Consider the following 13669-nt stretch of genomic DNA (forward strand, 5'->3'; position numbering starts at 1 on the left):
ATTAATTTTTGTCTCTAGGACTCTCATAATTAAGTATCTGCTCTTTATTTAGGATCCTGTAGATCAGAAACGTGATTATGAGAGTCCTATAGACAAAAGTTAATTATATCTCTTTAAAATAATATGATTAGAATAATAAGATATTCGTACTTGTTCAAACGAATTAAAAAGTGGCACACTTAATTTTTTAGACCGTTTATATATTAAAAAACATTAAAAAATATGATTAAAAAATTAAGTGCTCCAATTTTCAATCCGTTTGAATTGACGTGAAGATCTTATTATTCTGATCATATTATTCTAAAGAGACATAATTAAATTTTAACTCTAAGGCTCTCATAATCACGTTTCTGCTCCTTAGGATTGCAAGCGGAAAAGTTTTTTTTTTTTCTTTAACAAAACGGTGCCGTGTGTGAGTGTGTGTGAGTGTGGGCAGGGGCTGCTGCCCACCCCTGGGCAGCAGAGCCCCCGCGTCCGTTTTTTCCTTGTTGGTTTGTGGGTCTCAGAATCTTGGAACCACGTATGCGCATAGTGGGACCACGAATCTCGCGTTGTTTTGAAAATTTATTAATATTATTTTTTAAATTTTAATATTGATATTAGTTTTTTTAATTGTTAAGAACATCTATAAATATTGTATTCTGTATTGGATGTTATTTAGATATTTAAATGTTTTAATGTGCTCACTTTGGATTCCGAAACTCAATCCCTCTCTCTACACACGGTTTCCCCATAGGTTTTTTCTTCAACTATTAATCTCATTTCTCTTTCTATCTTTTTCCACTTATTATCCAAAAAAAATCCCCTTCAAAACCTAAACCAAACAAACTATAATAGATTCCCGAAGCTTAAAAATTTTAAAACCTTATTGTTTATAGTTCGACTCGACCCTTGTGTTTACGAAATTCTAATTTTGCCCCTGGCGCACAGTCTTCAATAAGGTCACACTGGATGTTTTTTTCCCTGTGAAGTACATTTACCCTCCTTTTTCCCAAGTATATATGAAATACATTTATAGGAACAGAACATATAAGCATGAGATAAACCGTTCAAATTACAGATAGATATATATAATGGTAATTCTCTCTCCCTATTTATTCAACGACATTAGGGATCTTACATAATTAACGGAATGCTACAAACATAAATATTTTTAGAGTTGTCTGATGCATGCACGTAGAACGACTTCAGACACATTTTCATTCAATCGGAATATGTTTCCTCGCGTACATTTGTATTCAAAGCACTAGCCAAGGTTAATCCACTCACCAAGGGTCAAGTTACTGGCAAAAAATTAAAATTGGTTGGTAAAGAGTCTTTGTACAATGGCCATTAAAATCGATTGTTTTGAAGGTTACAAAAATAGGGAATGCCATTTCCAGGAGCTGCGAGAAATTAATGGACAAATAATAAATACAAGGGAAACCACCCATGAAAATGTCTCTTGGTTTCATGAAAAATTCAATTATCTTTTTGAAATGTTGAGAGGTAGGTTAAGAATTCGCAAGTAGCAGTAGTAGGAGAATATTGTGCACTTTCTCTTTGAATGTTTTTATTTTCTTATTGTTCTGTTTTTTTTTATCCTTGCAATAAATGAATATGTTCTTCGCCGTTTAAAAACAAATTCAATTATCTAAAATCCAACAGTAGTCATGACTAGTCTTTTTTTTTCCCAATCATGACTAGTCAATCTAACTTATTCTTAAGCGGGTGATCATCCCATTCCCATGGGAAAACAAATCGACCATCATGCGAAAAACTTCAACTTCATCGGTTTTAAAAACCAGCATACTATAAAAGTTTTAAATCCGCCCGTTTCGTCTTTACAATTATTTTTAGAATCTGTTTTTCAAATTTATTTGTTGAGAAACTCCGATCGTTTAACATGAATCTTCTCAAAACAATACATTTCTTCTCTCTTCATAATTGTGTGTTTGGATCCTACTACTTGCGTGCAGTTTTTTCTACTAAGAATACCTGGACTCTGAAATTAACGATTGAATAAATTTGCGGTGGCTGTGAAATCCATGAGCTTGAGAATAAGCCCAAGACTCGCTGTTATAGTTCTCCAAAAAATTTCAGAGGCAGAATAGTTATCCATAATAAGGAATGGGGGCCATAAAGAAGGACAAGATTAAGGTAGAAATAAAGCCCTTTATTGACTTGACTAGTGTCCCCTACTTATCAAAACTTGGGGAGATGTAGGCAGACATATCTTTTTGTTTCAAAACGGGGGGAGGGAGAGGGGATGAACGAAAGGAATGGGGATGCTGCCATTGGCAGCCTGTAAAGCGGTACGGAGCAGCCGATGCTCATATCAGCAATCGACATACGGTTTGGATATTAGCCGGGCAATGAAGAATTTAAATTTGTATGCGCTCAAATTCGATTCGAACCGTCCGTACCGAGGTGAACAAACCGAATCAACCGTTTTGCACCGGCACGGCAGGGAGCTGCTTGGCAGCATCCCCGGATCCGGAGAAAGGAGGGTGGGGAATACTAACTATTCTAGTTTTCTTTTTGATCGAGTAAAGAACCTTTACCTTTTATGCGTCGTTTCAGCAGACTCTACAATTTACATAGCATATGAAAGCACATTTTAAATTCTCTCACTCCAAATTTGACATTAACAGTAGGATAGTACTTCAAATGTCGAATCATTCTATGATAAAATGATTTTGTGTTTGAAGAGTCGCTGAAGTAAACTATCGAGGCAACGAAACACTACAAAATCGGAACTTGTATGGTGGCTTATTCCAAGTTCAACAAGATATCAAGTTCGAGACTTAGCGTCTACAAATTACTTACTAACTTTTTTTTTTTATGGGCCCAAAGTTTATTCCATAAAATTTGACAAATACTACATCAAGTCGGAGGAGAGGGGAGGGGGATCCAACCAAAGATTGGATGAAAAAAAAAAACACCTGAAGAGAGACAAAGCCCATAAACACGTGGTAAAAATAAAATTTATGTAGCCGACCCCAATCGATTGGGACATAAAGCTTGATTTGGTTTGGTTTGTTTTGATTTGGCTTGGTTACATGCTGTAAAAAGAGAATATAATTGACGATAGTAGTAATATTAACTTGTGATTCCCCTTTGAGTTTGTGACAGAATTGTCGACGCAGACCTAATTACCATGCAAATTCAATATATGATGGCGTTCCAATTGGTCAAGATAAGCTTTTTAATTAGCACCTCGTTTTGGAATTCTCAATAATCCGCTCAGCTAGCTAGCCATGCATTCACATGCAAATAATTATTGTACCTACGTTTTATTCCAGTCTAAGAATGGAAACTCACATCGTAGTGTGAACATCAGAAATTTCATTTGTGAAGCTAAACGGCACTTGCAAAGTGATTTATTTCATCACAACAACATGGAAAGAATTACTACAACCACCTTTCACCTAGACACGAGTATTTCAGACTAAAAATGACAGACTAAAATAGCACATACTGCACGCAGATCCCGAAATACAATTTGGGAAATAATGTTAGTCAAGAAAGATCGAGGTGGAGACCCCAACAAATGGGTAGTCCGGAAGAATAAAAACGAGCACAGATGGAATCCATAAAGACAAAAGAACAAAACACTTTAGGGTTGTATGTAAAAGCTCCATAGAGGAGAAAAAAACTCTACGAAGGGAGGAAAGAACAAAACAATTGAAAATAGTTAGACCCCCTTATTCGGTCTTCACCATCGGCGCAGGTTTCATATGTCGATTGCTGTCAAAATCGACTCCAAAGTCGCTAAAAAAAACCCTCGTCGCCGGAGTGAGCGGTGTTTGCCGAATCTAACTTATACGACATCGAAGTAAAAGAGGAATGAGAGATGGGGGATGTGATTGGTGTATTTTCTCTATTTTCTGACAAACCAAAAATAGTCTCCCAGCTAAATTTAGAGGCTGCGGTTTGTCTTAACCTAAGCCAACTAAGATCTTAGTTTTAAATGTTTTTTCGACTAGTTTTTGTTAGTTTTGCGTTAATTCGTTTTGCTTAAACAGTCGTCTTGACAAGTGAAATTTAAAACCAAAAAGTCAAAACCAAAACCAAAAAGAGTTCAATAAGCATGCATGAAGATTCAAACAGGCAATTGAGTTGTGTGTCTAGCTTATTGGAAATGATCATCGGCATCAGATTGGATTAAATATTCCCGAAAATTACATACTCGTGAATGTTTTAATCAATACTTTTAGTTAGCGACCAAATTAAACCGATATAATTCACGTGTGAGATATATAATATCACGAGACGTGGTAGTGGTAAAATCTCATAACTATTTGTTTCATGAAATTATAGACCATATGACAAGATAATCCCAACAAAAAATAAATGTCCAAACAAAGTAAATGAGTGTACGTCAAATCTCTTCTTCCCTTGGTTGTTACTTTGTGGAGAAGGGCTGCAAAAATGAAAGAGTATGACCCCCTGTGCCATCAATCCTCTATGTCTATGTGAAGCCAATTTGTTTTTGGACAACTAGATGTAATAATTTCCTTCATGGTTGTGAACGTCTAGATAGCCTAGATATGTTGTTGTCACATCTTCATCTTTGACATACTTCAATCCTAAGTCACATAATTCGCATGCACGCGAGCGTTAGCGTACTTGAATCAAACTTCAAATTATTAAAATTAACAAAAGCGAGATTGAGAGTTTGAGCGTAGTATGCATTTTGAAGGATTGTGTGACTAATTAAGCTCAGCTAAAGTACTATTTTCTCCCATTTTGATTGCTCATTAATATTGCTAAAACACTGGATTTTCCTCGAGAAAATGTCATTTCAAGAGGGGAAAACAAGATCATCTCATACTAATATAAGTTTGTTTTTCAATCTTCTCTTCGTATCATCGAACCGGCAAAAGTCACACAACTCAAAGATGCAAGGCGTGAAACCGAAATTGTGTTTACTATTTGAACGCCGAAATTTAATTTGATTTTTATTTCTCGATCGATTGAGGTAGCAGTTGTGGTTGGCTCCACTCTTAATTACTAACCTCTAAGTACAATCGGTTATCCTTAATCAAATGATCAAAAAATTTATTGAAAACCTTTTCTAAATTGAGACATATTCAGCTTATTTTCAAAATGAAAAAGTATATTCTATTGGATGAACTCCATAAAGAAGGATTCACATCATATTTTAAACCCTTGAGATGGGACCCAGCATGAACTAGGCATGCATGGTTTTACTAGTCAACCAATTTTTTAGAAGATGTACTCAAAACTTCTTGCACTTCACTTTTTGAAAGGATTTGCCCAATCCAGCAGCTCAGCTACTACAGTATATTTTGTCACTTTATAGTTTATCCCACGTAATGTCACTCGTCCAAACCATCCAAGATTGGTTAAGTGGTTTCAGAAATCCTCCAACAAATCTAACATGGTATTAAAGTTAGGTATTGGATGACCTCATCTCATGTGATCAAGTTTTCATCGCTTGAATTAATTGCTTCACCTTGTCAAATTATATTTTCACGTGCATCTGGACTGCACTTGAGGGTCGCTCGAGGGAGTTTATTTTGAAAATCTTTTCTAAATTGATACTATATTCAGTTTATTTTTATAATGATGATACACATTCTATTGGATGAAATCCATGAAGAAGAATTCAAATCATATTTTAAACCCTTGGGACATGACCCAACATGAAGGCAGGGTTTTACTTGTCAAAACCAATTTTTTAGAAGATCTAGAACTTGTTGCATTCCACTTTTTAACTCAAAAGGATTTGCCCAATCCAGCAGCGCCCCACATTCCTCGTCTAAACCTTCCAAGTTTGGTTAATTAATTTAGAGACTACTCCACTTATAGTCAATTAATTTTAGGGTGAAACCCCTCTAACAAATCTAACATGATATTAGAGTTAGGTATTGGATGACCTCACCTTACATGGTCAAGTTTCCATAACCCGAGTCAATTGCTTTACCTTATCGATTCAAACTTCCACGTATCTGGGTTGCACGTGAAGGTCACATGAGTGATCAACTCTCTTGGTCTCCTCAATTCGTACCTTCACGTGCATTCGGGCTACACGTGATTGGAAATGTGAGACTTTCTCACATTAATCATCTAAGTTATCCAAGTTTGATTAATTGATGTAAAGGTTACTCAACCTATAGTCAATTGATTTTAAAACTCTGGAAAAAAAAAAATCAAATGGACGACCGAATCAACCGCCTCACAACCCTATAGGGTAGCCCGCCCCACAGAATCTCCGGCTCCGAGAAATTCTTTAGGCAGACACATTTTTCTCTGTGTTTCCAAAAAGGGGAGAGGGAGAGGGGATGAACAAGAGATGTACAAGGGTGGAGAAGGCAGACAGACTTTATGCGTCTCCAAAAAGGGAAGAGGGAGAAGGGATGAACAAACGAAAGAATCTGGTTTGTCTGTAGTTCAGTTTTGGATTGTAAAATTGCAGTCTAAGTGATCGCAACCGTCGAATAATATTTTTAATAGTCCAAATTTGTTTTCAATTTTTTGCCGATGATAAAAAAAATTACCGATAATACATCCAACAAATTTGAATTATTAAATTTTAAAATAAATGGTTCAAATTGAACCGCACAAACCTCGATCTAGTGGGAAAAGGAGGGTGGGGAATACTACTAGTACTTTTCTTTCGATCGAGTACAGAACTTTTTATGCATGGTTTCAGCACATTTTAAATTCTCTCACTTCAAATTTGTTTGACATAACAGTAGCATAGTACTTCAAATGTCGAATCATTCTATAAAAAATGACTTTGTGTTTGAAGAGTCGCTGAAGTAAACGGGTTCGACTCCCCTCCAGTAACGGTTACCGTTCAGTTCGGGCCAGTCGGCCTTTTTCTAGCAAACGTCGAGTTCGTTCAATGATCAGATTTGTCCATATTGTAAATCTTGTCGAAACGCATAACTAGTTCAAAAATCATGTTCATCCAATATCGTTTAATACGCGATAGGAACACATTTATTTTAGAGAAATTGATGAAAGGGGTTTCAATCTAGTGTAGGTAAATAAACCGAGCAGCTCATGAGCTCGGCTTGTTTAGTAAATGAGCGGAGCTTGAGCTCAAATTTTCAGCTCGTTTACTAAAAGAGCCGCTCTGCTCGGCCCATTCGATAGAAGCTCAGCTCATTAAAAAAAGCTCGGCTCGATTAAAGAGCCTCATTTAGTAAATGATTAATCTCGATTCGTTAAGGCTTGAGCTCAGATTTTTGGCTTGTTTACAGTCCTAGTTGAGAGGTAGGTTAAGAAATTGCGAGCAACAATTGTAGGAGAATAGCTTAGCAAATAAAAATTAGTACGTAGGAGAATATTATGTGCTGTCATAGGCTCTCTCAATTTTTTTCTTTCTTATTATTGTTATGTTCTTTTTTTAATCCTTGTGATAAATAAAAATGTTCTTCGCCGTTCAAAAAAAAAATCAATTATCTAAAATCCACTAGTAGTCATGACTAGTCAATCTAACTTATTCTTATGCGAGTGATCATCCCATGGGAAAACAAATCGACCATTATGCGAAAAACTTAAGCCTCATCGATTTTAAAAACTAGCATACTATATATATAAATTCAAAATTCGCCCTCTGTCTTTACAATTATTTTTAGAATCTCTTTTCCAAATTTATTTGTTGAGAAACTCATATCGTTCACCATGGATCTTCTCAAAACAATACATGCATTTTTTCTCTTTTCATAATTGGATCTTCGGACCTACTTGCGTGCAGCTTTTTTAACTAAGAAGAATACCTAGGCTCCGAAATTAACAATTGAATAAATTTGGAAATAAGCCCAAGACTCGCTGTTATAGCTCTCCAAAAAATTTCAGAGGCAGAATAGTTATCCATAATAAGGAATGGGGGCCATAAAGAAGGACAAGATTAAGGTAGAAATAAAGCCCTTTATTGACTTGACTAGTTTCCCCGACTTATCAAAACTTGGGCCGAGGTTTCTATATAAACTTATTAGGCAATTCTATTGGCTGGCTATTTTCAAAGGTCATGGTTTCACACTGATAGTATCATATTGTGATAAAAATATGTATAACTAGAAACTCTGTCAATAGCAGTAAACGGTTTCACATGGGGCTGGCTGCTAAAATCAGCAACGCCTAGCATATCGAAATAAGTCCATGACTACCCTTGGGCTAGCTTACGCACGCACAGTCGCACGCTTTGACTATCGGGGGAAACCAATCTCACCGTCTGCTACATGGAGACCCATTTAAAATCAGAGAAAATTTCTTTATGGATTGACCTTAAAAAGTTGATATCACGTAATAGGAGACCTTAGTAAAGCCTTAAGTCCTAAGCCTTGCACCAAGCTAACCCTTGGGGTTAGTTCACCACACTTCTTACCAGGGCAAAATGAAATTTTCATTTTTGTGTACCAATCTTTTTAATTAGGACCATTCACAATATTTTGTTTGCGTTCTGAAGTGCCGATTATTAGGACAAAACGTACATTAATTAATAAGAAATAAATACTTTATAAATTGCCCCAATAAGGCGATAACATTTTTCAAGTTTCAGAATGAAGTACCAACCCACAAAAAAAAAACTTTCAGAATGAAGTACGTATAATAATCTCATTTCAAACGCTACGAAGAGGAATTCTAAAGAAATTTAAACGGAGATTATATACTGAAGAAAAATGAGAGAGAGAGAGAGAGAGAGAGAGATGTACAAGGGTGATAACGGAATGGGACACGCTATAGTTCAGATCGCACTATAGAGCTGTAGGGCGGCCGATTTGACTGTCCATTTTGACACCAACAAATAGTTGTTGGCATCAAAATGGACAACCAAATCGGCAGCCCTATAATCTGGTAGGGCAGCCCGCCCCACAGGATCTCCGGCTCCGAAAAATTCTTTAGGCAGACACATCTTTCTTTGTGTTTCCCAAAAAAAGGGAAGAGGGAGAGGGGATGAATAAGAGATGTACGGGTGGAGAGGGCAGACAGACTTTCTGTGTTTCCAAAAAGGGGAGAGGGAGAAGAGATGAACAAAGGAAATAATCTGCCTTGTCTGCTGTCTAATTTTGGACTGCAGAGTTGCAGTTCAAGTGATCGCAACCGTTGGATAGAATTTTTAATAGTTTAAATTTGTTTTCAATTTTTTACCGATAATAAAATATTTTTACCTGCAATAAATTCAACAAGTTTGAACTATTGAATTTTAAAATAAACGGTTCAAATTGAACCGCAAAACCTTGATCCAATGGAAAAAAGGAGGGTGGGGAATACTACTAGTACTTTTCTTTCGATCGATTACAGAATTTTTTATGCATCGTTTCAGCACATTTTAAATTCTCTCGTTTAAAATAGGTGTGTGCGGACTCCACCATTGTTTAATAATTTTACAATTACACTTTTTCATACACCTATTTACATATCCACACTCACAATAAGGGTGGGGCCCATACACATTGAGTATGTAGTGCGTGCGGGCTCCACTCTTGTTGTGAGTATGAATGTGTAAATGGGTGTGTGAATGAGTGCGGTGGTAGAAGAATTGAAATAGTAGCATAGTACTTCAAATGTCGATTCATTCTAAAAAAAAATGACTTTGTGTTTGAAGAGTCGCTGAAGTAAACGGGTTCAGCTTTGGTCTGGGCCAGTCGGCCTTTTTTCGGCAAACGTTGAGTTTGTTCAATGATCAGATTCGTCCATATTGTAGATCTCGTCGAGATGCTTAACCATGCCAAAACTCATATCCATCCGATATCATTCAATACCCGATATATAGGAACACATTTATTTATTATAAATGGATGAAAGAGGTTCCAGTCCAGTGTAGGTATGTTTTTTTTTTTTTTTTTCAAAATAAATTGATTACAATCGTGTAATAAACGATATCGGATGGACATGATTTTTGGCATGGTTATGCGTCTCGACATGATCTACAATATGAATGAATCCGATCATTGAATGAGCTCGATGTTTGTCGGAAAAAAGGCCGACTGGGCCGGACTGGATGGTAACCATCACTGGACGGGAGTCGAACCCCGAAGTAAACTATCAAGGCAATCGGAACACTATATAAAATGTGAACTTGCTTGGTTGGGTACTTATTCCAAGATCATTAAGGTATCGAGTTTGAGCCTTGGCGTCTACTAATTTATAAACCCTTTTTTTTATAGACAAAAAGTTTATCCAATAAAACTTGACAAATAATAAATTAAGTTGGGGGAGAGGGATCCAACCGATGATCGGATATGATTAACGAGAGTAGTAAATTTAACTTGTGATTCCCCATCAAGTCTGTGACAATTGACGCAGACATAATTAATTACCATGCAAATTCAATGATGGCGTTCCAATCTAGTCAATATAAGCTTTTTTATGATAGCACCTTTTTGGAATTTTCAGTAACCAGCTCAGCTAGCTAGCCATGCATCCACATGCAAGTAATTATTGTACCTACATTTTATTCCAGTCTAAAGACCGGACTTGAAAAATGAACTAAAATTTTGTTGTTGGCAATGAATTGTTCATGGATAGTCAAAGTAAAAAAAAAATCACTTAAATTTGTGAGCATGTACATAATATAACTCAACATAACAAAATAAATTAAGCACAATTCATTTTTAATCATAATAAAATTTGTCATTTTATATAAAGCCTTGTATCCAAAGAATTTATTTATGTTTTTGTCACCGTTGAACTAAAATTCTAGAACCACCGCTGGATCCCAAAATACAAGTCGGGAAATAATTGTTGGTCGCGGGCCAGCATCCTGTCCACGCGGGTCGAACCGTGGCGCTTGAAACCTGCTATGCTTTGGTATAAAGAAATAGAGTTGCGCATTTACCACCACCTGTGAATTTTGATAAGATGATAAGCGTTTGTTCCTTCACTAATGTTAGTCAATGAAGAGGAGGTAGAGACCCCAACGGTAGTCCAAACGAATTAAAATGAACACTGATAAAGACAAAAGAACACAACACTTTAGGGTTGTAAAAGCTCCATAGAAAAGGAAAACACTACACGAAGGGAGGAAAGACCAAACAATTGAACATAGACACGCACCAAAAGAAAACCGTACTAGGTCTCAGTAGATCCGTCGATTTACCGTCAAAATTGACTCCAAACTCGCAGAAAAAACCTCGTCTTGACAGGTAAATTTTGAAACGAAAAAATTATAACCAAAATCAAAAAAAGTTCAGTAAGCATGAAAATGATTCAAACGGGCAAGTAAGTTGCATGTCTTATTGTTTGTCTTTTTTGAACTTCTAATTTTTAACCTTCGATCCATGTATATGAATACATTTTTAATTCTCATTGTCGAGATGAATGCTTAATCTTAAATATTTTAACAAAAAACTAAAGAGAAGTATACAAATAAAAAATACTCACTATCTTTGTAAAATAATTCATTTAATTGAAACCATATATATTCTAGCCACAAGCTGACATTAAGGCTAACAACCACAACGTTACATTGAATACACAACTATTTCTAAAACTCAACAGGAAATCCAAACGCATTCGTATTATCGGAAATGATCATCGGCATTAGATTGAATTACATATTCACGGAAATTACATATTCGGTGTTTTAATCAATACTTTTAGCTACTAAATTAAACTGATATGTTTTCACAGCGTCTGAGATATATAATATCACGAGACGTGGTAGTAGTAAAAATCTCATAACTATTTGTTCCGTGAAATTACAGATCATATGACAGGATATTAATCCCATCAAAAAAGAATAGGAAATTGAATTCTACACTTCATTTTTTGACATCTATACTTTTTTTTTGTCTTATAGCAAAAAAATTACATACATTTTCAACACTAAAATCCAAAAAAAAGAGTGTATATGTCAAAAAAAGAGTGTAGAATTCAATTTCCAAAAGAAAATGTCCAAAAAAATAATTGAGTGTCAAATCTTTTCTTCCATTGGTTGTCCCATCAATCCTCGCTATGTCTATGTGAAGCCAATTTGTTTTTTGGACAGCTAGATGGATGTGAAAGGCTAGATCTAGATATATGGGCCAGATGTGTAGTTGCCACATCTTCAACTTTACCGCATGATTCGCACGCGCGCGAGCTAGAGCGCGAGCGTAAATGTGTATTTGAATCACTTTTTTTCTTTTTGTCAATCGATAAAATATGAACTATAAAATACAAATTAGGGATACTACATTAATTGTAAGAGTTTACGAGACAATCAAGTTCAAGCTGCCCAACAAACAACTCAATCAATACAAGAAATAAGTCCATTATAAGGTAGAAACAAAGAAAGAAATGAAAGCCTTCTAACGGAAGAACACCCATACGCATGTGGGGAGACTTGAACTCCCGATCTCTTAATGAGATGCATGAGTTCTGGTCAAATGAGTTAGCTCCAGTTGGTTATATTTGAATCACATCTCGAATTACTAAAATTTTCACATTTGCACGAACGAGGATTGGTAGTGTGAACACAGTGCATTTTGAAGTATTATGTGACTAATCTATAACAGGCAGGCAAAGTATTACTCCTACTATCTTGTTCCATTTTGATTAATTGCTCATTGCTATTAACGCTGGATTTTCCTTGAGAAAAATGTCACTTCAGGAGGGAAAAATAAGATCAACTCATATTATACTAATTAATAAATTTGTTTCAATCTTCTCTTCGTATAATTGAACCGACAAAAGTTGCACAAATTAAAGATGCATGTAAGGAATGGAACCGAAATTGTGTTTACGACGTGAACGCCGAAATTTTTATTTTTTTACTGGATTGAGATAGCAGTTGTGGTCCGAAATTGGCTCCACTCTAAATTAACCCATTATAAGTATGATCGGTTATCCTTAATCAAATGATCGATCAAACAAATTCTTCTTGAAAATCTTTTCTACATTGATTTATTCAGTTTATTTTTTTTTTAAAATATTCTAGTGGATGAACTCTATAAAGAAAGAAGGAAGGGTTTTACTAGTCAAAACTTCTTGCACTTCACTTTTTGACTCAAAGATTTGCCCAATCCAGCAGCTCACCGACTACGTCTTGTCACTTTATTCCATTCCACGTACCATACAACCCATGCAAACTTGATTAATTAATCTAGAAATTACTTCACGTACAGTCAATTGATTTAGATATAATTTTTTTTAATAAATCTAATATGATATCTAAGTTAAGTATTGAGTGTCCTAATTACCCGTGGTTAAGTTTACATCGCCTGAGTCAATCACTTTATCTTATAAATTCATACTTTCAAGTGCATTCGGATTGTACGTGAGGGTCTCCTGAATCAACTTTCCTGGAGTTTATTTTTAAAATCTTTTCTAAATCGATGATACATTCAGTCTATTAAATTGATATATATTCTATTGGATGAAATCCATAAAGAATGATTCAAATCATATTTTTAACCCCTGGAATATGACCCAACATGAAGGCAGGGTTTTATGTGTCAAAACCATTTTTTTAAGAAGAACTAGTCATAACTTTTTGCACTTCACTTTTTTAACTCAGAGGATTTGCCCAATCAAGCAACGCCCCACGTTTCTCATCCAAACCATTAAAGTTTGGTTAATTAATTTAGATGTTTCTCCACCTATAATCGATTGATTTTATGTTGGAACCCCTTCAAGAAATCTAACATGGTATCATAGCTAAGTATTGTGCTGTCTCACTTCATGCGGTCAAGTCTCTATCGCTTTAGTCAATTGCTTCATCTCTCAT

This window comes from Rhododendron vialii, chromosome 4a (genome assembly GCF_030253575.1).
Source record: "Rhododendron vialii isolate Sample 1 chromosome 4a, ASM3025357v1".
Taxonomy (NCBI): Eukaryota; Viridiplantae; Streptophyta; class Magnoliopsida; order Ericales; family Ericaceae; genus Rhododendron; species Rhododendron vialii.